The 26,946-nt window shown below is 41.3% G+C and overlaps 1 protein-coding gene across 3 annotated transcripts in view; it reads left to right on the plus strand.

Moving 5' to 3' along the window:
- The window catches only part of JARID2 (jumonji and AT-rich interaction domain containing 2), a 281,796-nt gene that overhangs the window by 100,876 nt on the left and 153,974 nt on the right, over window positions 1-26,946 (plus strand). The window lies entirely within an intron of this gene.

Raw genomic sequence — 26,946 nt, forward strand, 5'->3', positions numbered from 1 at the left:
GTGGTATATATATGAAACATACATTCCATAAGTGTTCATTGTTTTATTGTCATTCAGCTATCTGTATTAGAAATAATGAATGATAATTCAGTGATTTTCCTATCTGATCACAGTCTGTTGCTTTGTTGTCAGATGTAGATTGGAAGCTTAGAGGTTTAGAGTCTTTCATCCAGTTGAATATGCACTAAAGCATCTATTTGGTGAACATCACTTTGGTGGCATAAAATAGTTTAAATGTGCTTCCCAAAGAACCTGGCTTCCATTAATGTATTCATTTATTCACTAGGAGAGGAATTCATTTTTTATTACACAGTAGCTTATAGCAGGTGTTAGAAACTCCTGTTAACACTAATGGCAATAAACATTTAACTTTTTTCCTTATTGTCTGCTGTTTTGTGGTTTTCCACCATTTATTCATAATTGTCATGTATACTGGAAGTAATTAAATCCATGAATCGCCTCCTCTTGTTATAAATATTTGCACCCCTTTTAAGTTTGCTTGGTTTTCTCAGATTCTGGTTTCAATTAACATGCTTATGCTTTTCTGGTTTGCAGGGCAGATTAGTAGGCTTTGGTGTGGCTTTTTTCCTTCTTCCTTCCTGCTTTTATGCATTTGGTTGATGCACCTGTGCACCTAAACCCTTTCTCCATTGTTTTAAGCAACCATTTTGTTTGCTTGATCTCTAGGAGCCTTGCTTGATTTCGTTTGTTGTGCTCCAACAATATCTGGATGCTTGTAGTTACAAATAGATAGTGGTCAAATTCATTCCTGTTGAAATAGTTGTAATATTTTATATCACGAGAAAAGATAGGTAGACTCTTTCTATTTATTTTTAGACAGAGTCTTGTTCTGTTGCCAGGCTGGAGTGCAGTAGTGCAGTCTCGGCTCACTGCAGCCTTCGCCTCCTGGGTTCAAACAGTTCTTGTGCTTCAGCCTAACGAGTAGCTGGGACTACAGGTTCATGCCACCACGCTCAGCTAACTTTTGTATTTTTAGTAAAGACAGGGTTTCACCATATTGGCCAGGATGGTCTTGATCTCTTGATCTTGTGATCCAACTGCCTGGGATTACAGGCGTGAGCCACTGCGCCTGGCCCTGTTTTCTTAAAGCAATAATTGAGTGTCATCCCTCAGAAATTTCATGGTTAAGAACATGAGAACACATATTAAGTAAGTATTCAGCAGCTACTATATATTTAAGTATTTGGGTTGAGAATTTAGCTATAATTTATGGGCAGAATGAGGATGTGGGGAAAAGAAGGACCCAGGTAGGTGGTGAAATGCTATCCTAATCCTTTGGAAAGTATTTAGAAAGGAAGTATATTGATGAAATGCAGGACTTAATGAGAATGTGTGTGTGGGGAGGTCGTGGGAAGTCTGGGAGAAGCATACATGCTTGATGATGAGAGAAGTGATTATTGTGTTTCATGCAAACAAGGATTCTTTTCAATATTTCAATGTTTTAAATGATCAGAATTCATTTTGCCTTCCCTGATTACTCACGTGGCTGGTGAGCATTTGAGAAAAATATTTCATTTTCCAAGATATGTGTTTAGATTCCTGAGTATACCATCTAATGTTTTATTGTTGAGCTTGTGAAAGAAAAGAAGACAAAGAATGAGATATTTTTCACCAATTACACCAATGACTTTTAAAACATAGAATTCTGTTGGGGTTTAAACATTTCCACTTTGTGTATGTTGGTGGTGATGGCTCAAAAATATCTTTTACTGGACAAGAAAGTGTGTTCATTTATTTTTGAGACAGGATCTCATTCTGTCATCCAAGCAGGAGCGCTGTGGCGCTATCACAGCTCACAACAGCCTCGACCTCCAGGCGTCAAGAGCTTCTCCCACTTCAGCCTTGTGAATACCTGGGATCACAGGCGTGCACCACCATGCCCAGCTAATTTAAAAAATGTTTCTGTATTGATTCTGTCTCCCCATTTTGCCCAGGCTGGTCTTGAACTCCTGGCTCAAGAGATCTTTCGCTTTGGCATCCCAAAGTGCTGGGATTAGGTGTGAGCACCACACCCAGCTGAATGGAAGTTAAATTTTTTTTATAATAATAATAATTTTTTCTTCTCCCCACCCCAAGATAGAGTCTTGCTCTGTCACCCAAACTAGAGTGCAGTGGTGCAATCTCTGCCTCCTGGGTTCAAGCAATTCTCCTGCCTCGGCCTCCCAATTAGCTGAGATTATAGGCATCTGTCCCCATGTCTGGCCAGTTTTTGTCTTTTTACTAGAGACGGGGTTTCACCGTGTTGGACAGGCTGGTCTCCTGACCGCAAATGATCTGCCTGCCTTTGCCTCCCAAAATGCTGGGATTACAGGTGTGAACCACTGCGCCTGGCCAATTATTACTTTAGTTCTAATTTTTTTCCTACAAATTTTCATTGCAGTAGATATTTTTTGTGGGGAGGGGTTCTCAGTATTTTCTAAACTGTATTTTAGAAACTTCCATGGACTGGGAGTGGTTCATAAGCTCATAGAAATGGTTTAAAGTTTGAACTTGATTTAATACTTTTTTCTAGAAGTTAACTTGTGGGTTTTCTTTTCTCTTCAGTTACACTTGAAAGGGCAGAAAGAATTGCTCTTGCTTGCTTCTCAAGTTTAAAAATGTCAAACATTGTTCTTTATTCTTCACTGAAATCATTACAGATAAAAAGGCCACAATCAAGCTTTTTGCAGACCCAGCTCCCAGCTAGATGAGAAGCAGCTGCAACAGGAAAACTAGTGTGGGGAGCTCTAACCAGAGTAGAGGCTTTGCTGCTTAGGGTTAGGGCTTACTATTTTCTACTTCTTTGTGGATGGAACAGTAGAAGGGGATGAATTAAGCCAGTTAATTGGCAAAAAAATATTTTTTTCAGTAGCATACCGTCTGAAGCAAGTAGGGTGGAAGTTTAAGAGTTGTTAATTAAGACCATGAAAGGAACTCCATGGACAATGTTGAAAAGGGTTTTCATGTTGATTGTGTATTAGGAATGGAAAAAGGTTTTCATTGAGATTCCTTAAACCATATTGTAACATGTGTTCCCTTCTTGACCATGCAACTTATGTTGGTCTCCTTTTCAATATTAAAAGAAAAATGTGGATGCCATCTATAAAGTCATAGCTCATCTAGGGGTGATGTGGTAGATAGGTTCTGGTTAGTTTTAAAAGACTGAATTGCTATTTTAGTGGTTTTTTTTTTGAGACGGAGTCTTCCTCTGTTGCCCAGGCTGGAGTGCAGTGGCATGTTCTCTGCTTACTGCAACCTCTGCCTCCCAGGTTCAAGCGATTCCCCTGCCTCAGCCTTCTGAGCAGCTGAGATTACAGGCTCACGCCACCACACCTGGCTAATTTTTTGTATTTTAGTAGAGACGGGGTTTCACTGTGTTGGCCAGGATGGTCCCGATCTCCTGACCTTGTTATCTACCCGCTTTGGCCTCCTAAAATGCTGGGAATGAGTCATCACACCCGGCCCTTGGCTTTTATTTTTTAATCCAAGTTGGTTACTTTTTATTGGTGATGGGAGATACTAAACAACAGTGTTCCATCTGGATGGAGTTTTGTAAGCAGGTAAATTTTTAGTGTCTCCATCCACTACCACAACAACATTATGTGCCCTAATTAGCTCTGTGTATGAAGTGGGCCTAACTGGGGGAGTCAGGGAGAATGACTTGAGCGTTTTTTAGGAAGAACTATTTGCAGGTTGGAAAATTCTCACTTCTGTTTCCAGGATTGTTCAGCCTGGAGGAATAGTAGAAATTAAAGTGTACTATTTTAGAAGTGGGACCGGGTTTTGGCATTGGCAGCTCCATAATTGCAGTTTTGGCCAAAGATCACTGGTGGCTTTTGGCTCTCCACGCACAGGGACCTCCTGCGGGAACACAGAAGAGAAAAGAAGGGATTCCATGAAGGGAAGTATAATCCAGAGGAGAAACACTGAACTTCCCAGTCCCTCTCCCCCAACCCACCATACCTTAGGCTAGTGATGCATTCTATCAGAAGACAGAAGGAAAGATGAAGGCGGAGGATGCTGCCTCTTTCCCGCAAGTAATGTCTTGTTCTGGCCTTCAGCTTTACACATCATCTCTTCTAGCTGGAATCCATGCAGGTACTGTATTGTAGAGATAAGACAGACACCATTTAAGTGTATATACAAGGAGAGAGTTTATTCTCAGGCTGTGATTCCGCATTTTTTGCCAAGGATGTCAATTCTGGGTATTCTTGGTTCTTGTGGCCATGTATCATCCGTCAGATGAGGAAAAGTGCACAGAGATTGGTTCAGTGTAAGTTGCTGGGCCCACCATGTTGTGGGTCTTAATGTTGGGTATGTCTGCTGGATTGTTTGTTCAACTCTGGAAACCCAGCATTTGGGGCGACAGCCCGTCCCTTCAAGTTTGTGGGTGTGACCTGTATACATCAGTCAGAGAATCATGTTTCAGTAAGGTCGAAGGGACTGAGAAACCAGTACGCTGTTATTTTTGTGCTGCGTATTGACCAAGCAACTGAAATGAAGGAAAAGGCTGTGTTTTGCAGGATTTCTGATGAAGGCAAGCCTGGCCTGGCTCACTCAGTTTCTCTCTGTCTTGATCTGAAGGTGTTGCTCAAAATGTGCGTCTAATTGAGTGTCCACCTTCATTAGTAACACGGAGACTCTGTACTAGTGGGAAGAACTTTGGTACTGACCAGTGGTGATCATAAATTATCATACTTCATTGATTCCAAAATGTACTTGGTTTTTCACATTCTAAAATGCCTAAAACGAGAAACAACCCAATTGCATCAGCCACATTGTTTCCATAGCCTGAGTATGAGTGAATTTGGTTCAGGTTGTTCATCACTTCCTCATAGACATCCTTGGGCCTTCACTTACTGCATTTAAACAAGATTCATGTGGATTTCATTTCAATGTCAAATTGTTTTTTAAAGTACGTAATAAATAAAGGCATAGAAACTGAGTGGCGGCAGTCTGTACATTTGATATTAGTGTTACTAGATATTTATTGTGGGAAGAATGACCAAAATTTTACATTTGATTGCAAAGCAACTACTAAATATTTTTGGCAGCCTAGTAAGAAGAAGGTCCTCAAATAAAGTTATGTTAGGTCGTGCAGGATTGCTGGCTTATTCCAGCTTAGCTGGAGGCAGAAGAAATTGCCACATCCTTGTACTGAAAGAGATTTTAAACAAAGAAAAGCGAGTATCTTGGATTAAGGGTTTATGTCATACTGATTAGCAGTCGTGTTTTCAGTTTGAGTGGTATGTAATAAAATGGTGAACTTCGTATTTGAAGATGCCTATGTGGGTAAGGAAGAGGATGTTGCTGAAGATGTACTGTGCTCATTAGGTATGAGGAAAATAGAGGTCACCCTAGGAAGCCTACAGATTAGTAGTTGAGCCAAGCATTTGCATGGAATCTCCATACCAACAGTAATTAATCTAGTAGGGTCTGTGAAAACTTCTCTGGGGTAAAGAGATGCTGAAAAGTGAGTATGAGTGACTTAGAGGAAAAGCTGGGAGAATTTGGGTCAACCCATTGTTTTTGTTCCCACCAGTAGCTACCAGGTGGGGATTACTGGAATAAATAATCAAATTGGAAACCTGCTCTCTAGCCAGGGGACTCATGGAAGGACATGGAGCAGGAGGCCTGGGTCCCATCTGTGCCTTGCTCCAGAGGGGGTTCAAAGGAGCAGGTCTTCCTGGGTCTCACTTTCCTCATGTAAAATGGAGGGATGGCATATGTAAATGTTGGTGCATGTATAGTGTCTGTTGCTAGGAGTAGGTGCATTATATCACACAAGGCTGCTGACCTGCACCTGTTTTCTGGGAGCCAATCCTATTCACCACTGGATTTAATTAGACTTTCTTGGGGAAGTGAGCAATGTATGGATTCAACTGGGAAGTTATCCTGGGCTTCTGACAGTTGCTGTGTGGTCCAGAGAGGCACACACTTTTGTGCAGCCTTATAAATGGGATGTTTTGGCATCTGTAGCTGCTTCCATTGGCAGGGAGTGACGGCCTGAGTCACTCTCCCTCTTGCTTCTTCCAAGTGCTCTCCACTCCTCGTTTCCCTCTACTGATGACATTCTAGGAGATTCTCTCTTCAAACTAGTGTTGACTTGGCTAGAGAGATGGTATGATGCAGTGTTGCCTACTGTATATATCCTTTTTAAAAAGGATACTCACTGTGCCAAATCTGAGGCCATGGGGTATTTAAAAGACATCTTGATTTTTTTCGTTCCTTTTTATTATTTTTTTTCAGGAATAGTTTCCTTTTCTCTCTGACACAACAGAGGAACACAGCTAGCTTTTCATTGCAAAGCTCTTCATTCTTCCCTGTTCCCTTCCTGAAATCCTTTTTCTTGAACCCAAATTAAATTGTTGACATGTTATTTATTATAACAAAATATTAAAGGCTGCTTAAATCTGAGCCATCACGCTTAGCTGAGATTCCTGAAAGACTATTTTTTCCCCAGCTCAGATGTTGATTCCTGAGTAAAAAGTCCCCGGAGGCCCACATGACCACATGATCCAGAAATGGGAACAGTGAAGGGAAGGTGCCCAGCATGACCTGGGAAGTCTAAGTCAGGGATACAAATGAAGCTCTGCATCTTGCGGTTCCCTTGCAGATCCTTTTCCTGTGCTGCAGTCCTTTCCACCTCGCTCTCCCTTAACCTCCTGTAAACATGAGGTTTACATGAGTGTCTAGTAAGTAGTTCACTTGGCTGTCATGTAGGGAGCAGACAGTGATGTGTGCTTCCAGCTGGCAGAACAGTTCAAAAGCAAGGTGCAACCTCTGCTTTTCCTCCCTAAGACATGACTATAAGTCTGAATTCACAGTAAATACCAAATGTGTACAGTGGAATAAGTTTTGTAAATACGCACAGCACAGCACCACTTATTACAGCTGCAAAATGCAACTTTTATTGAGACATCAATGCATCTTTCCCTTTTATTGCTGAACAGTGTTCTATTGTATGGATATGGCCCGTTTTATGCATTTGTCAGTTGATGGACACTTGGCTGGGTGGTTTCCATGTTTTTGTCATGATGAATAATGGTGCTGTGAACATTTGTGAGCAAGTTTTGGTGTGGACCGGTTTTCACTTTTGGGTGTATGCCAGGGAATTGAATTTCTGGATCACATGGTAACTGTTTAACCTCTTGAGTAATAGCCAGAGTATGTTTCAGAGCCACTGTATTATTTTACACTCCCACCACTGTTTGAGGTTCCAGTTTCTCTACTTTCTTTTCAATACCTATTATTGCCAGTCTTTTAAGATAATACTTATTGTAGTAGGTGTGAAGTGGTGTCTCATTGCTGTTTTGATTGTATTTACCTACTAATGATGTTGAACATGTTTTCATGTGTTTATTGTTCACTTATATACATTACAGTAGAAATCTGTAGCTTAATTCATATTGTACCTATTCTGAGAAATCTTTGATCCATTCATATCTTATTTAAATTTCTACTTAAATGGTGGGTTTGAAAAGAGCGGTTTGGAGACTCTCTATTTAGGAAAACATAAATATCATTATCCAGGAAGGTCTCTTTCTGAACAACAGCATCAACAAAAAAAATTGTTCCAAAATCTAATGCTGGTTGATACTGGCAAATTAACAGTGTTCTAGTAATCAGCTGCAGGCTCAGAAGTTAGGAACCTGTCACATTAGGATGATCATATTACTGATTGGAATTCCATGTTTCTCTTTATTGTGAAGTCAGAACAATTGTAATCCCCTTCAACCAATTCTTTACTCCTACCCCTTCAGGATTTCAATGCAAAAAAAAAAAAAATTCAAACCACTCAATTACTTTTCTGTTTCTAGGGAAACATAACGGAGATGGTAGTTTTGCATCAGCTGGAGCAACCAATTATTGTTGACGCACTCAGGTGTTCATATTTCATTAATAGGAAATTTAAGGCACTGTTTTTTTTTTTTTTTTTTTTTTTTTGAGGCAGAGTCTCACTCTTTTGCCCACTCCAGAGTGTAATAATGTAATCTTGGCTCACTGCAACCTCTGCCTTCTGGGTTCAAGGGATTCTTCTGCCTCAACCTCTTGAGTAGCTAGGATTACAGGCGCCTACCACCGTGCCCAGTTAATTTTTGTAGTGATCTCGGCTTACTACAGTCTCCGCCTCCTGGGTTCATAATTCTTCTGCCTCAGCCCAGCCTGTCCCAAGTAGCTGGAACTTCAGGCATGCGCCACCACGTGCAGCTAATTTTTTTGGGTATTTTTAATAGAGATGGGGTTTCACCATGCTGGCCAGGATGGTCCTGATCTCCTGACCTGTGATCTGCCCGCCTCAGCCTCCCAAAGTGCTGGCATTACAGGCATGAGCCACTGTGCCCAGTCAGCATACGGTTTAAGACGACATTCCCCTGTGTGCCAGCACATCCCAGTATAGACTTTTCAGAGTGCACCATGAGGTGTATTTCAGTGGCAGCAAGTTCTGTCTTGTTCACAGGTGAAGATACTGATACTGTGCTCTTATTCACATGTGAACAATAGTAGCGCGTAGTTCCTTGGAGGCTGAATAGTGGCCCTCATATACATCTAAGTAAAAGGGATTTGGCAGACGGGATTGAGCAAGGATCTTTAGATGAGAAGAGTATCCAAGTGAGCCCAATGTAATCCTAAGGGTCGTTATAAAACAGAGGAAGGTTGATCACCGTCAGCCAAAAATGAGATGAGAAAGCAGTACTGAAGGTGAGAGTGATCAGTTTGCGGGTGGATGAAGGGGCCACAAGCCAAGGCATATTAGCAGCCAGTAGAAGCCGAAAAGGACATGGAATTGGAGTCTCCCACTGCTTCCAGAAAAATCCAGCTTTGCCAACACCAGCACAGTAAAACTCATTTTGGACTTGCCACTTCCAGAACTGTAGAAGAATTTGTGTTTTCAGACACAAGTGTGGTAATTTGTTAACAGCAGCAGCAGGAAATTAGTACATACTTTAATGCTTCCTTTGTCTTGTATTAACACAGGGGTTAGACATGTGATGTTAATGCTTCAGCAAGTAACGCTCAGTGTCAGGCACACTTCAAAAAACCTTCTGTGTATTATATACACGGCAGGCAGTCAAGCACAGATAAGGAAATTAGCATGTCCCTGTATCTCCCAACATCACAGAGCCAGTGCCAGACTACCTGACTCTAAAAGTAAATATATCGAATGCTACTTAGATGGGTTTGGAATTTCACAAGTGGTGAAATTGAGCCATTAATTTAGTTAGGAAACTATAGAATACATACCCGTGCAAGTAAGAATTGTGTGGTTGATAAATGCTATAAAGAAGGTTAAAGGAGTTACCTAGGCTGGGGTATAGGCTGGTCAGAGAAGGCATTGAGAAGGTAATATTTGGGAACTGAATATTGTGTAGGAGAAGAGCCGGGGAGGTGAATTTCAGGTGGGGAACAAGCACGAAAATGTTGGTTAGGCTATGGATTGGTGAGTATGGTAAGAGTTCAATAAAGAAATACTGAAAGTCTAGAAGAATGTTCATCCAGATCACTATATGAACCTTCCCTGCAGTTGTGTGGATTTGGTCCCTGACTGGGTGTCATAGAAAGGGTGGGAGGGGAGCAAACCTCACGCATCCCCATCCTGCCCTTTGTCAGTGGAAAGCGTACAGGTCTCAAAAGTAGTTAGTATATGTTATAAAGGAATTGTCTTTCTATACTTTGTATTGATAAGCTACTTTTTAAGTGAGAAATACTTGATTAGAAATTGTTAATGAATTTGATAACACCAAACAAATGCAAGCTGATGTTTTGGATCACTAAAGCTGCAATATTAATGATACACTTTATATGCAGAAACGGTAAAACTTTTACTCAAAAGTGATTTTTTTTGCATATTGTTAGGTGATTTTACATGTAATGTTAATACATTCTAGAACTTTCATATGGGAATAAAGTACTAATAATTCACACATAATATCTCAAAGTAATTTTAAGTAACAATTGATTTGAGGTTAGTTGATTTATTTTTGTTTACATAAAATCACATAAGATTCACTGTTTTAACCATTGTAAAGAGTATAGTTTATAGACTTTTAGCACTTAGTGCATTTACTTCTTTCCTTTCCCTTTCCCTTTCCCGGGGAGTGGAGGAACGACAGTGTCTCACTTTGTCACCCAGGCTGAAGTGCAATGGTATGATCCTGGCCTAGTGTAACCTCTGCCTTCTGGGTTCAAACAGTTTTCATGCCTCAGCTTCCAGAGAAGCTGTGATCACAGGTACACGCCACCACGCCTGGCTAATTTCTGTACTTTTATTAGAGATGAGGGTTTGCCATATTGGCCAGGCCAGTCTAGATCTCCTGACATCATGTGACCTGCCCACTCTGGCTTCCCAAAGTGCTGAGATTACAGGCATGAGCCAATGTGCCCAGCCACTTAATACATTTCTGGAACTTTTTCATCACTCTCAAAAAGAAACCCCATACCCATTAGCAGTTGTCCCCCTCCCCTCCTACCAACTTCTGGCAACCAGCAATGTACTTTCTGTCTTTGTGGGTTGCTCTATTCTGGAGACTTCATAGCAATGGAATCTTGAAATATGTGGCCTCTGTGCCTCCGTCTTTACCTAGGTAGGTTTTCAGGGTTCATCCATGCTGCTCCATGAAATCTTTTTTATGAGTGAATATCCTATTGTAAGTATATACCACATTTTGTTCATTTATTTATCATTTGATGGACAGTTGGGTTGATTATATTTCTTGGCTATTATGTATAATGCTGCTGTGAATATTTGTTTTACATGAGTGTCCAGGAGCAGAACTGAATAATTCTGTGTTTCAGTTTTTGAGGAACCCACACTTGGCCAAAGTAGCTTTCCCACAATCGCTGTATGAGGTTTCCCGTTTCTTCATCTTCACCAACGTCTACTGTTTTTGTTTTTATTATAGTCATTCTAGTGGATTTGTCTTAAGTTCCCTTTTATGGAATCTTAACAAGTGTGTATACTTTAACTTCTTATTTGTTGTGTGGTATATTGTGTTTCCATATGTAAGGGAAAGCATATTTTCTTTTCAACAAATGAACTCATAAGCTTGAAGTGGGAAGAAATATGTATTTTAGTTTCATTCATGTGCATGTTTTCCTAATGTAAATACAGGAACAAAGTAGAGATAAGAGACTTAGTTGTTTTTATTATCTCATATTTGGGATTGTTGTTATTTATGTCAAAGACTTTTTTTTGCGCCAGGAGAAGTGGCTCATACCTATAATCACAGCACTTTGGGAAGCCAAGGCAGGTGGATCACCTGAGGTCAGGAGTTCCAGAGCAGCCTGGCCAACATGGTGAAACCCCGTCTCTGTTAAAAACACAACATTACCTGGGTGTGGTGGGGTGTGCCCATAGTCTCAGCTACTCAGGAGGTTGAGGCAGGAGTGGTACTTGAACCTGGGCGCAGAGGTTATAGTGAGCCCAGAGCTTGCTACTGCACTCCAGCCTAGGCAACAGATTGAGACTCCATCTCAAAAACAAACAAAAAACCACTTTGTTAGTTTCACAGTTATTTGGCTATGTGTTCTAAGTACCTTTTGCTCAGTGCAGAGTGAAAGATCATCTCTAGGGAACGCAGCCTTACTGTGTTCCAAGACTTGGGGCTGCTGCAGCCAGACGTCCTTCATGGCCTCGCTGTCCATTTTTCTCATTGAGTGTTTCATGTAAAATCTTCAGGAAGTAAGCTGAATAAGTGCAACCATAAGCATACATCACATGAGATTTTGCAATAATGAAGGCAACAATTTTTAGAACAGTGCAACTTTGGATCAAAATGCAGTACAGTTTAGACAGGGCTGGTTTCTGAGGCAAATGTGCAGACTTATTTTTATGCTCTGAATTCACTCTTAGTCTTTAATCACAGGTTTATTATGGATATGATTTAAACGTTTTATGTCAGTGAACATAAATTATAACTTGAAACTGATACTCAAAATGGGTCAAGTGTAGGTGATGGACAGCTGTCTCACATGTTCATTTGAGAGGTATTTGGAGACAAGCTGTTTTTAAAGGGAAGATCTCTCTAAGCAAATGTCATATATTGATTTTTTTTTTTTAATTCCACAAAGTGAAAGACCCTTGGTTGAGAAATTCTGTATCCAATTTGGGGAGATAATAATCCAGAAAAATAAGAAATAAATCTTTTCTCAAATCTTTTAACTGTAGATTGTGGGATTCTAAAGAAACTTTTCTGTTCTCCTGCAAAAAAGAGTTGTTAGTGGATGCTATGTTTGTCTTTTAGGCAGACACTGGCATGCTGTGTCCTTGCAGCAGCCCTCTGCAGACCTGCAGAGTCCCCTTCTTTAAGTGTCTTTGCGATGTGTTTCTTTGTAATTGCACCGAGAAGCAATTCTTCTCTCTTCCGAGTGTACTGTTGGCCGTGTAATTTTGTTTATGATGTTTTTGTGCTGGTGGTTTTTCTTGTGCTCTGCATTCTGACTCAGGAAGCCCACCTCCTTTTTCTATTTATGGTAATTACTAGAGAGCATTTTATTTTGGCCTGTGGGGAGTGTCCACTGTGTTTCTTTGTGTGGCTTGTATGTTAAAATTGGAACGTGTTCTCTTTGAGGTCAGGGCTTTAGTAAGATGGTCTAAAAAGTTTGTCAAACCCCAACTAGCTTTAAAAAAATTTTGTTTGTGTAATGTAATCTGTTTACTATTTTTTTATAAGCATTTATATCATCAACCTTAATGTTAGTAGGAAGAATAACTGTTCTCTTCGTATATTGACTTTAATTAGCAATTAGTTTCTGGTGATGAGATATATTGAATCAAAGATGGTCTGTTTTTTCCAGTCTCTCCTTTCTGCTATTATTAAATAAATAAATAATCATAACACAGTTTCCTGATACTGGTACTAGGACGCTGTTTTGAGTTGTGGGTGCAACAGCACCGAGTTGGCTCTGACGCAGAGATGCTGGGTTAATGAGATTTTCTTAACTGAGTTGGAGCAACAGAGCTTTGAGTGGATTGATAGCAGATTTATTCCGTTTCTTGGTGAATGAAAACTTGTGTCCACTGTAACCTCTTTGCTTTTCCTGAGGATAGCGAATTCGCATTTTCAGAGAATTACTGTGAAGAAAAATGTGTATCATCAAGCCATTCTGTGTGCTTTGTTTAAACAGTTAAGTGGTTTCCTTAGTTACAAAGGTTTCCCTTTCTTCTCTGTACAATTAGTTACTAAGCTTTTATCGTGTACCAGTCTTGATGTTAAGGAGATGTCAGAATATAGATGATTTTAGTGCCATGAGGCTGATTTGGGAGGTGGCAGGACTGAGTTCTAGAGCTGCCATTCTGAGCTGATGAAGATTTTAGGCACAGGTGGGGAAATCATTAGGTGATTTCCAGGGTGGCCATGCTTGAAAACTAGTATTCTAGGAGAGCGCTCCCGGTGGGTGCTGTTCAAGGTTGAACACAAGCCACCGGCAATGGCGATAAGAAGACTTGTTAGAAATACAGGAATGCGTTTTTCCAGGAAATAAAGTGAAGAATGTTTTAGGGAGAATCTTCCTTGCTTCAGGAGCTCAAGGTTTATGGAAGAAGAAATTCAATCCACAGTGTAGGTGTAGCGGCAGGGTGTGACTCGCAGGTTGTAAAATAAAAACTTCTCTGATTGGGAATGGTTTTCTCAGTTTCCCTACAAGTCATAGGATTTACTCCTTTGAATGTTGGATGTAGCACTGCTGCACACTTTAGGTCCCGACAGCTTTTCTGACTGTAGGTCCTGCCCCTGACTTGGCATCCACAGGTTGCTCTTCTGCATCATTCCTGGGTTCATTGACTGGAGAAAGGTTGTTTCACTGCCACACTCATCTTTCTGATTTGTGGCCACCTGAAACCTGAAAGTCTTGGTGTTGCATAGGAGAGTATCTCATGACCATATTTTTAGCTATCAGCGTGGGCAGGCCCTAGGCCAGTGTCTCTTCACTCACTTGGCCTCTGCATTTTTCTTATTTGCGTTCAAAGCCGAAAGGCTATCTGTGGGTAGGGTTGGGGATTGTGTATTAGAGAGAGTTGGGTTGGGTTGATTATAATCTCAGTTGCTAGTAGACTTTTCCCACCAGCACAGCAATCAGCAGTAATGGATGGATGGATTAATTTATTTGCTTCCTCCATTCTCCTCCTTCCCCCCGGCTCCGCTTGCTCTGTTGCCCAGGTTGGAGTGCAGTGGCGCGATCTCGGCTCACTGCAACCTCTGACTCCTGGGATCTATAGGTGGCCACCACCACGCCTGGCTAACTTGTATTTTTAGGAGAGATGGTGTTTCACCATCTTGGTCCAGGTTGGTTTTAAACTTGTGACCTCAGGTGATTCACCTGCTTCGACCTCCCAAAATGCTGGCATTACTGCTCCTGGCCGAGTGATGAATTTCCTTGTTACATTAGCAAAACCTCATCTCAAGTTAGGGTTTGTGATATCAAATGTAGATTTTCAGGAAAGGGCTCTTCAGTAGGGCTCTTTCTATCCTAGACTGCTTTGTGTTAGTCATTCTTAATATTTTATTCATTTATATTTCATTTATTTATAATATCTATTTTATTTTTAAGAGACAGGGTTGCACTCAGTTGCCTAAGTTGGAGTGCAGTGTCTCGATCATAGCTCACTGTAACATCAGAACTCCTGTGCTCAAGAAACCACCTCACCTCAGCCTCTTGAGTAGCTTGTACCGTAGGAGTGCACCACCATGCCTAATTTTAAATTTTTAGCTAATTTTAATTTTCATTGTTGTAGACATGAGGGTCTCTTCCTAGATCAGCCAGGGTGGTCTTGGACTCTTTGGCTCAAGGAGTCCTCCTACCTTAGCCTCTCAATGTGTGAGAATTACAGGCATGAGCCACTGCATCCAACCTTGTCATCATTTTCCCAAAGGCTCTGAAAACCTTGTTAGCTGAAAAATGGCACAGTGAGGTCAGCCAACCTCGACTTGGCTTCACTCCTGATTATTACACCAATATGTAACATGTTTTTTTTTTTTTTTTTTTTTTCATCTTCAATAAATTAAGGCAACTACATTTAGATTCTGAGTTTCAATGAAAACCCCTCGACTATATTCATGTCTCTGCCCTGAACTTTGGTATTTTCTCTAGGGTCTGTAACAGGTAGCCGATACTTGGCACATTGAAACATTCAGTGGAGGTGACTCCATTTATCGAGATGAAACCTTGGGATGTATTTAGCTCCCCTTCTTCACACGCTCCACATCTAGTCAATCAGCGTTCTCTTGGCCCAGCCTTGTAAATGTTTCCAGAATCTAACCAGTTGTCACAGTCTCTTGCACTACTCTGGTCCTCTTCTCTTGTATAAGTAACTGCCTCAGCCTCCCTTGTTTGTCGACACCCCTGTCCACCATGATTTACCGTCAACACTCACGGTAAATCACTGTCTCCCAGGCTGGAGTGCAATGGTGCGATCTCAGCTCACTGCAACCTCCGCCTCCTGGGTTCAAGCAATTCTTCTGCCTCAGCCTCCTGAGTCGTTGGGATTACAGGCATGCACCAGCATGCCCCACTAATTTTTGTATTTTTAGTGGAGATGGGGTTTTGCCATGGTGTTTAGGCTTGTCGGGAACTCTAGACCTAAGGTGATCTCCCCCGCCTCCCAGAGTGCTGGGATTACAGGCCTGATCCCCTGTGCCAGGCCTGGAAGGGGAAAATACTTTAACTGGTAGAAAATATATCAGCTTAAATGTTATTGAGGTCTTTTCTCAGGGTTGCATAGAATCATGCATTCCTTGTAATACAGAATGAACAGCGAGCCTTATGTCAGTAAGTGAAACATACATAGCTGGTAAATTAAGACTGCTTGTTTATTTCTAGGTGCCAACACATTGGTATGAAAAAGAATTGAGAATGGACTTTTATCGTTCTTGAAAAAGAATTGAGAATGGACTTTTCTTCTTCTCTCTTGAGAAAGGCTACTCTATTTACTGTTGAATTACTGTTGAAGTTATGATCAGTATGCAGTTATTAAACACTGGCATTTGTTTGGGCATTGGCTCTAAAGATGAGAGCTTTTACCCCTAGGAGATGCTCATACCTTATCAATTAGGGGCATTGGTAATTGTGCAGAAATTAAAGCCTGTAAGGGAAGTTAGGCTGATTATAGGTCTTTATTGGCTCTGCAGGGAAATTTAGAGTTTTCCTGTGTAGACTGGGGAGCCCTGGAAAGGCTTTAGTAGAGGAAGTGGTGATGTGGATGGAGTCATTGCAGCCTAGCTGTGTCTGTAGAGAAAGAACGTGGGATAGATGGTTGGAATTGGAATTAGTTGATGGTAGAGACATTTTCGGAAATTTCTTCTCTTTGGAAGGAGATTAGATTTCTGTTTTACATATGTATTCCAGGAATTGAGAGACAGACAGGATTACCTGGATTTCAAAAGCAAATGCCAACAATGAGAAAGAAGGTGCCAAGTCCAGTTTAGCTTTGTAGACCGGAGTAGCCAGGAGGGTGGTCGGGAGGGAGGCCATTGTCAGGATGTTTTAGTAGTCATTGGTGTTTAGATTATGATTAGAGATAACGGGAGGGCAGAAGAATCAAACGTGAAGGTGGTGGGGGCGATGAAACAGCAGAAAAGATGTTTTAGTGCCGCAGGAAAACCAGCAGAGTCCAGTTGCCAATAAAAAGTTTGCATTAGATTTGGCAGTTACAGTGTTTTTCATGGCAGTGAGAAGTTTTCCTGGAAGACTTAAGATGAAAGTTGGATACACTGCATGTCTGGTATTCGAACACCAGCGCTTCTAATGCGTGATCCCTGACCCAGCAGCATTAGTGTTCTTAAGCCCTGTGGGTGTTTCTGATGTCTGCTCAAGTTTGCCATGATTGCCTTAATAATTGTTTGTTTTACACATGAGCCACTGTGAGATTCACAGAATTAGGGCTGGGTGTGGTGGCTCACACCTGTAGTCTCAGCACTATGGGAGGCCTAGGTGGGTGCATCAGGAGGTCAGGAGTTCAAGACCAGGCCGGCAAAGATGGTGAAACCTTGTCTCTACTAAAAATACAAAAATTAGCTGGGCATGGTGGCGAATGCCTGTAATCTCAGCTACTCGAGAGGCTGAGGCAGAGAATTGCTTGAACCCAGGAGGCAGAGGTTGCAGTGAGCCGAGACCTTGCTACTGTACTCCAGCCTGGGCGACACAGCGAGACTCTGTCTCAAAAAAAAAAAAAAAAAATTCACAGAATTCCGGAATTGGAATCCAGGTTTCTTTGTACCTGTTCTAAAGGTACACTGTTCTAAAACCTGCCACCTGTTTCCATGTGTTGAGTCTTGCAGTGGCTTTCAAATGCCTGCTATGTGCTGGACTCATTGCTATGTCTCAGGAACATTAAGATGAGTAAGACACAGAGTAGTCAGGATGTGATCTATACTGCTTCACATCTCTGAACCTCAGTTTCAGAATTTAAAGTTTTTGTGATAATACTTTGTATGCTAGTTGTAAAATGTGGGAGAGAGTATGTACAGGAAATGTGTGTGGCCTGTCGCTTGCTGGACCACACATGGTATTAGTGGGAAATGCCGTTTGGAGGGAAAATGGGCATCAGAATGGTTTCTGGAGATCCATACCTGTAATGAAGGGCTGCCAACCAGCCCCTGAGTGGTTATTAATTCTTGGGAAGGCTGGAGGATACAGGAAGGATACAGGAGGATATAGGAAGGCCTATCAGACAACTTCACCTGTTTCCGGGAAAAAATTAAGGTAATATGTCAATTTATGTTAAGTTCAAGGAGAGAGGTTATTTGTAGACTTTCTGTTAGTGTGCAAATTTGCATAAGATAGACAAAAATAAGCTGGTGGTTTGCAACATGACCAGAGATAAACAGTCTTGTGACAATATATGTACCCTTCTGCTTATTTCCTAGCTGGGATTAGGGTGGGGTAGTCATTGTTGAACCAAAGAAGCCAGCCTGTCAGTCAGGTATTGACTGAGCTCATAAAACGACCCCAGCAGTGTCCAGGGGCCTGGTGGAAGCAGCAGCGGCACTAACTCCTAGCCATGACCCATAGGCCCAGAATTTTAACCAGCCCTAGCAGGCAGGGGCAACCATGAGTCAAATCGAGCTGGTTTGGGCTATCCAGTTGATACTTGGAGACTGGCAGGTGGAAAAGACTGGCTTTTGTCTGGCCTTAATCCTGGAGGCTTTACTTTGTAGTGGTTTCCTTAGAAAAGGATTTGAAGGCATAGGAAAGCAGTGTGTCCTCAAGGCTTTGCAGACGGACTTTACTTTATCTTCAGAATGTCATATACGTTTCCTGCAAAACCCAGAGGCCAGATGAAGCCGCAGGATTGGAACCACTTCCAACACTGAGTTGTATGAGTGGATGTCTGCACTTCGAATAGTTCTTGCCTGCTTTAGACTCGAATTTTCTTGTAAAAGGTTTCTTATCTCCCACAGTTTTCTTGCAAAAGGAGTAACATATTAGGTACATATTTTGAAGTCTCTCGGGGATGTAGTAAAATGCACTATCTCATAACACACAGTGTCAGTTAAAACCCTATCCAGTTTAATGCAGATATATATACTCTTGGTCAGTGCTGTCCGAAAGAACAACTTCTGATGACCGGCACCTTGTGTAGTATGACTCAAGGAGGTCAATTTTAAATTTTAATCGAGTTAATTGTAAGTACCGACGTGTGTCTAGTGGCTACTATATCAGATGGTGCAGATTAGAATGTGGCATTTGGGGATGGCGGGTATTCTAATTAACAAAAAAGCATTGGTAATTAAACGATTCAAATATTAGAATTTCTTTTTAAATAAGCGTAAATTCCCGAGGAAATTCTAATAACATAAATTCCCAAAGTGAAGTTGTATAGTTTCACATCGGCATTGTTGATATTGAAGTGCCTATTTTTTTGATTTGTTTTCTGAAGACAATGACCAATAATTTATTGTAATTTGATTTCCACCCTGCCACCACTCCCTCCAATGAGGGTAAATTGACAATGTCTTTTAGATGCTGGGAGCTAATCCTGCTGCCGATCTTGGGTCTTTTTTGATGACGTTGAAAAAGTGAACTGTCATATCTAGCACTGCAGGAGGGTTTAATGCCGTGTTGTCTGCTTCTGGCCGCTCTGTTCCCTGACAGCACCCTTTAACCATGGACGTGCGGACGTCTTGCTGCCATGCTGCTGCCTTGGCGACAGCGGATGTCTAACATGCTCAGATGCAAAAGAGCTGACTTGGCAGCTGCCCAGCAGATTTTTATAAAGGCTCAGTTGGTGGCTGGAGATTCAGCCTGTCAGAGTTGTGTTATGCAATAAATCGTTTCCAGCAGAAGTTCTTAATCCAATTTCAGCTGTAGCTTTTTTTTTTTTTTTTTAAATAGGCAGTAATCAAAGATAAGTACACATTATTTAATGGGAGTTTGGAAGAAGTAAAACTCTCCTTGCATAAGCATTTTCAGGTCGTTTACTTTAACCCGGGAAGCATGTCTGTCTGAAGAAATTTGCTGCTTGAAGTGCTTTTAATTTAAACCCTAGGCAGGGGGACATCATTCACAAGTTGATTAAATAAGTTTCTTCTCTTAGGATGTATCCTGGCACCTTATTTCCATTTGTGAATGTTAACCAGGTTTCACTTCATTTGAATATTGAGAGACTACTTTTTTTGGAATTAAAAAAATCAGCTGGACATTATTGGTATCACTGTTAAAAGGGAAGAAAAGGTTAATGTAGACGAAGTGGTACCTTTCTCATTTTCCTTCACCCCCACCCCGTTTTTGTTTATACTTAATCTGTGCCAAGAGTCAACAATCCCTCCCAATTTTTCATTTGATGATTTCATGTTTCTCTCAAACCATTGCTGTAACAGGTTGGCATATGAGGCAGCCACAAGTTGTTTCAAGTAGGGTGACTTAACAGCAGGTATATGAGAAATACGTTCTGAAAAGAAAAGTCATTCATGTACAAGATTCCAGTCATTTATCCCAGGGAGGAGGAGATAGCTATCAGTCCTTTCCTGGTCCATGAGCCTAGTCTTTGAGAATGTTTTTTTCATTTGCTGTTCAGCTCTGTGCTGCTGCTATTCAGGCCCACCGTCCTTAATTCCATGATACGACATTGCATGTTGGTCCTTTGGTCACTGAAGTCAGGAATAGCACTTCTTTTTCTTTTTAAAAGTAGTCACATCCCTCCACCTGTAGAGCTCTGACACTGTGACCAGGAATAGGTCACATGCAGGGAGTGGGGTTGGCAGCTCATTCAGTTGCCTTGTCTAAGTGTTTCTGTAAGTTTTAATAAAGAGGCTCTATGTTCCAAGATCTTCCTACCTGTGACCCTGAGTGCTCCTTTCCTTGCATATCCCATGCTCCCCTCAATTCGAAGGCGATTTCTGCATTTCAGCATTTTTTTTAGGTATTAGAGGTTGTCAAGAGCCTTTGATGTCCTGTGCCCCCTGCCCCGTGGAAGCAGGAATGTTTTTTTTGTAGCACCTTCTGTAATTACCCCGAGGCCACCAACTTTTGCCTCTTTATCACTAGGCTGTTGCTTAAGACATTGGTGGAACGTGGGATCTGAATTTGAAGTTTAAAACAGATGTGTGTCACACTTCCAATCCTGCTATGTCTATGTTATATTTATTTGGTTTATAATATTTATTGTATTCGCTTTATTTCTGTTTGTTGATATGGTTTAAAAGGAGGTCTTTGTGTCAATGTAAGCTTTCAGATAACCTGGAAAGGGGCCTGGTAGAGTCAAATGACCCATGACCCAGTTTCCACGAGGTTGTCTCCCTGTCAGTACTACCAGTGCCCTTGATTTGGATGACAAATGACTTGACCACTCTACCTATGATGCATGAGTCTCTTTCGTAGTTTGCCTACAAGTGATAGGAAATTACCTTTCATTTTTAAATAAATGCAATTGTCAGAAAATTGATTTTTTTTTTGAGAAAACTGATTTTTAATTGATCAGAAATGTACCTTCCTTTAACCCACGCTTTTCCATCCTTGTTTCCTTCTCCCAAATCAAGATGGCCTGAATTTGAAGGCATAATAAAAACCAAGGTATGAGCAAATTGCCTAACAATGGCTTGTGAGTTTTGGCCAGTAGTAGAAAATTCCTCCCCCTACTCCCACTGCTACCTCCACTGCTACTAATAGTATTTTTTCATATTATTGTTTACATTAAGCCTCTAAAAAACCAGTAATTTTAATTTTCCTTTACTTAGGAGTCAGTGTGAGTTCGATGTTTAACATTTCTGGTTACTAACACTCCTGAGTTTCGAAATGTTACTTCCTGATCTGGCATCTGCCATGGATTGGCTACCGATGCCACGTTTGGGTCAAGACACTGGAATTCATCTCAACGAAATAACTAAAAGTTTCAGGATTACTTCCTTTTCGCCCATACCTTCGAATCTAAAGGGAGAAACCAGTGGTGTGGACCTTATACTAAGGGAAGGCTGAGCAGAAAGATCGTATTATTAAATGCAGGTGGGGTGGAGCACAATGCCCAGCAAACAGTGGCCCCCGGGAGAGATTTGCTGTTAATAGCATCATAAGGAAGTTTTCAAGTCTTTCGAGGTGACTCCAAGTCCCATTCTCTGTGTAGCACCTGTTCTGTGAGCTTTACTGACCTGAATGTCCCTGTTTTCTTGCACTAATGTACTCGAATCATCTTCAGAGATTTTCAGGGCCCATGTTATTGAAGAGTTGGCTATCACTGGAGAACAGCAGCCTGTAAAGGCTTTTATTTGGTAGGTGATCCAGCCAACCTTGACACAAATTATAAGAGCTCTTGGTGTAGTTATATAGTATACCAAAAGAATGTAATTTTTAAAAATGTGGCTCATATACCTTCTTGTCTTGTAGTGAAACAGTTCTTTAACCTGGTCTGAATACAACTTGCTTATATTATGCACACATAGCTTTCTTTCACTGGCCTGCACAAGTTTTTACTTTTGATGTTTGTTGTTTTTTCTCTTTAAAATGAGTAGAGGAGAGTATCACAGGAACATAACATTGTATCACTGGGAGCTGTGATTTAGGTTGGGTTGGGTTCTTCATTTGGTTCCTGTTTCACTGTGATGCAATACTTTTACTTCCTCCCTATCCCACCCACAAAGAAACAGTCACCTTGGAGGGTAGAGTTAACTGCAAGCTCATGAGAGCCTACAGTGTAATGAGACAGTGCATGGAAAGAGAATTGATCTTCTTGTATGTGTTGGTTCTGTTCTGGAGGATTATGGAGGATTATTCACATGTTCGAATGTATGTTTAATTCTGGTCGTTGTGTTTTAAAGAGAAGTCATCCCCAGTTGAGTAACCAAAAGAGGAGGGTTTGAGAGACTGTGTCACATAAGGAATGATGAAAGGAACTAGCAGTACATAGTGCCATGTCCTTTTGTTTCCCCTGTGCTCTTTGATCACTGAAGGCGGAGTCAAAGATTTCTCAGGGTATATTTATAGACATGTGAATTCTGACAGTAATACTGGCCACAGGAGATGGACGTTTGAAGCATTCTTCTTGGGTGTTTCATCTTTTCTTTCTGATGGAATATAGGCACAAGATGGGGTCCCATTGTGCAGAGCAGAGCTTCTGAAACTTGACTGTGTATAGGAATCAGCTGGGCATCCAGATAAAATGCAGATTCTGAGCGCCTAGATCTGGATGGGACCCAGGAGTCTACATTTCTAACAGGATGCTGAGTGGTTAAAGTTCGGGTGGTCTGTGGACCACCACCTGGATTTACAAGGTTGTGGAAGCATATGTTGAATCTCTAGCCTGGACCGTCAGCAGTGGAGAGTTGTTACATGGTGCTGTCTGATAAAAGGCATGTGATGCTGTCATGTGCTTACTTTCTGGGCGCTGGTACTTTGTGTCAGGTATAGAACTCAGGATAATGAGGGGTCATCCTGTACTCCTTTTTGCCTTAAAGTAGAATGGCTCACGGTCCAGGTTAGAGATCATACAAATCCCCATGTCCTTGCAACACCATGTTGTGGCCCATAGACCACCTGTACCATAACCACTTGGCATAGTCCTTTTTTACTAATTTTAGTAAAAAATCTTATGACCTTTACAAGCTTGATTCCTGACCAATTGTTCTTTTTGATAAGAAATTCTCCAGTTCTTTTCAAATAAGTGGCAATAATCATTTAGTTTAAAAGGAGCCATCACTTTTCCTGTAAAGGTCTTATTCCTGTGTCTTCTGTATTAAACTGACCCTAACCAGAGTGGATGTTAGGTTAGGGTGGCTGTTAGCACACAAACTGTGCTTGGTTTTGTGGATCGTTCCAGAGCAGGCCAAGAGTTCTGTTTTTTGCGCTGCACTGTCAAACCCCGACTGATTCTACCTCTGGGGAGCCAAGAGGCCTGCAGTGGTTTACAGAGGGCAAGTGTATGATTTGGATTTTCAGACAGTGAGGTGTAAATGGGATATTAGTTGACTTGAACGTGTGATTGAGAATGAATTATTGGATATAGAGGGTGAGGGAAGAGCGTCATGAGAGGTTCCTGGGAAACATAGAAGGAGCCTGAACAGATGTCATAGGTGAGATAGGGGAAGAATAGCTAGAATAATTGGTCAATATTTAGCAAAAGGGAGTGTGACAGAGTTGTTAGCTATGTAAGGCCATGTGGATGTCTAGTGGGACACTTTTTCTTGCAGGGAACACTGCATAGTGGCTGAGGAAAGAGTGGTGGCAGCACTGTGGAGGACACCAGCCTCTGCCCAGACTCAGACGTGTGGCTGAGCCCTTTGGGATTATTCACTGTCCGGAGTATTTTATGAGGATAGCAGTGTGACTTCCGACCCTGGGTGTTGCCTGAGATTAGACACAGGCAGGGCCAGTCGGGGTAAATAAATGTCAGTGGGAATAGTGAGACCGAGCTCCGTTGAGTTTCTAATTGATTCCAGAACTATTTATTCAGCTCTTATGTATCAGGCATGTTTTAGGAGCTGGGATACAGTGATGAACAAGAGAAATGATTTCCTTACCCCATAGTTAAATGGCTAATTAAGATAGCTGTTGAGAAAGAAAATTGAAAGGAAGCTCTGTATTTGGCATATGTATTTTGAGTTTACTTGACCTCTGATGATAGAGTTCTATGTGGGCTGTTTTTTAGAGCGTTCAGTACTGGTTGATCCTAACAAATGACATGGCTACAGCAGAGTTTGCATTAAACTGGAAGGACATTCCTTTTGGCCCTCCTGTGCTCTGTCTTGGATAGGTTGAGTGCAGGTATACCTTTGCTGTCTGCATATGGCATTCTGCTAGAGGAGTATAAGGTTAGGATGATTCACCATGACTCTACAGTTGGGAAAGGCAGTTACATTGGGACTGTTTGGAATTACTACCTACTAGTAATAATTTTGTGAACAGCACAGAGTCAACTTGTCTACTACATTTGTGTCTTGCATCAGCATTAAGGAAGCAGGTGACAAGTCTCAACCAGCAGTGTAGATGACAAAAGAACACTTGTGTGTTGTGTGTTTTTAAGTTTGAATTTTAATGTCTAGCATTTGAAATCCCATAATCTTTGTCATGGATTTGCTTCTCCTGTATTTAAAATACTTTATAGGTGTAATGAAGCTGCTTGTGTCAGTAACTGAACATTAAATGCACTTCCTTTGCCGCGGTTTTCACCTCACATGGCTTATGTTTTAATTAGACATTAGTTGTAGGGGGATGATTCTCTCAGCTGGAGCTTGAAGTTGGGATGAAGGCACTAGCCTGCTCAGGATGCGATAAATCGTGATGGAAGTTTTACATTGAAAGCTATTTTGGGGCCTTATAATTTATAAACTGTGTACATGTAGGAAATAATAGTTGTGTCATTGTTTGTTGTGGAGATTTGAACAATGAGAATAGGAACCTGGTGGTGAATTCTGCCTGGGAGCCTTTGTGGATTGGCAGCCTTTGTGAATAGATTGAGGCTGCTGAAGAGGTAGATTTCAGCCTAATAAGCATTAACTCCTCTTGCGGTTAACACCATCATTCAGTTGCAGCTAATATATTAGGAGAGCTTTCTTGCAAACCCAAGGGAGTGGCTGTAAAGATAAACTCAGCTATGTCATGCTTTTCATGTGTTGTGTCAAGTCAGCTGCGTTATACTCAGGTTGGTTATTTGGGTTCCTCAAATGGAGTCTGGTCAGAGTGCTGCATTTTTCCGGGTTTTTAATCATTTGATTGGGAAAGTCTCCAGTGACCTACACCCAGGAGCAGGTTAGAAATTGTGTTTCTCTTGTGAGGTTGAGGCAAGGTTTGCGGACTTCTCTTAGCCTTCGTGTCTGAACCCTGACCCCTATCCCGGTCTGTGAATGTCTTGGTTGTCTCAGGAGAGTTGGGAGGAAGACAGGATGTACCTCCTTCTTCTAGAGGCACTGCCCAGCAATCAGAAATCTCAGCCTGGCAGACCTCTGGGTATGAAGCATGTCAAGGAGCAGGTGGAAATCCTAGCTTCCTTCCTCAGGCCTTTCTTCCCCTTGCTAGGAGATGGAGAATTACTCTCATTCTAGGAAATCCTTGAAGCTTAACAAAAGTGCAGCTTAAGTTATTTAGGGCTTAGAGTCTCTGTGGCTGGATTTCTAAAATGAAGTTTGTATGCAGGGTACAGGAATATACGTGCTGGAGGATATCTCAGATCATCTAGCCTTCTCATTGAGTTCCCTGGAAGTTTTCCATGATCCTTCAGTGTTAGGGAGTAAAAATCTATTCTTTTGTATAAACAAGTAGAACAGCACTAGACTGCCCATGAGATATTTGGCATTCTCTTTGAAAAAAGGGAACCTGAATATCCAAAATGGTGATTTTACCTGGGATATTAATGTTTTTCTTTCTTTCTTTCCTCTTTCTCTTATTTTTTTTTTTAATTTTTTTATTTTTGAGATGGAGTCTTGCTGTGTCACCAGGATGGAGTGCAGTGGTATGATCTCAGTCACTGCAACCTCTGCCTCCTGGGTTCAAGCAGTTCTCCTGCCTCAGCCTCCCAAGTAGCTAGGACTAGAGGCGTGGACCACCACGCTCAGCTAGTTTGTTTGTTTGTTTTGTATTTTTAGTGGAGATGGGGTTTCACCTTGTTGGCCAGGGTGGCCTTGATCTCTTGACCTTGTGATCTACCCACCTCTGCCTCCCAAAGTGGTGGGATTATAGGTGTGAGCCACCGTGCCCAGCCATTTTTCTTATTCTTTTAGGGCTGAAAATATCTGTGCTCAAATGCTTACATTTCTAAAATGAACTATTATAAAATGTTTAAGTCTTTGATGTAGGTGTGTGAATGTAAGTCCTTCTTAGATTAACAGACACTGTGCATATAGCTACAGAATTGAACCTCTGAATATCCTTAGCCATGTGAATCATCATCTAATAGTAAAAACTATAATGACTTAATCTGCTGATTCTTTAAACATGTGTTTCTTCTCATTTACCTTGCTTTAGTTACTGTTGTCAACCACATCTGCCTTTCTACCTCTTGCTCTGTCTCAAGTCTCTGTATATGTTTTTTCTCCCCTCTGTAGTGCTTTTGAAATTTGAATCTTTCTTTATGTCTTTATGACTGGAATTGCTGGAATAGTCTCTGGGGTGGCTGTTCGTTTTTTTGGCATCTCTGCATTCAATCTGGAGCAACAGACACAAGTTTACTACTTTTAAATGAGACCTTCAAGAACCATCATTAATGTGTACATTAAAAAAATTCATGCCAGTTGTATGCCACCAAGATCGATTGTCTTCCTCTGCAGTATTCTCTCCTTTTATTTGTAATTCTTTTACTCAAGTGTCCAATGCAGATCCGATTCCATGTCTTCTGACTGGACTGTAAATTCCTTGAATGCACAGCACCTATATCTGCTGTATCCTTTCAACTCCCAAGTGGGACAGCAACATTTTTAAGAGTTCTGTATGTATTTGTATTGCAGTGTACACTGTGGTATTGCTCACTTTTTAAAACTCTCCAGGAAAATGATTCATTTTCCTTCTGGTTGTGGATATGACAACACT

This window comes from Aotus nancymaae, unplaced genomic scaffold, assembly GCF_030222135.1.
Source record: "Aotus nancymaae isolate 86718 unplaced genomic scaffold, 86718_ANA_hifiasm-v0.15.2.pri h1tg000051l, whole genome shotgun sequence".
Lineage (NCBI taxonomy): Eukaryota > Metazoa > Chordata > Mammalia > Primates > Aotidae > Aotus > Aotus nancymaae.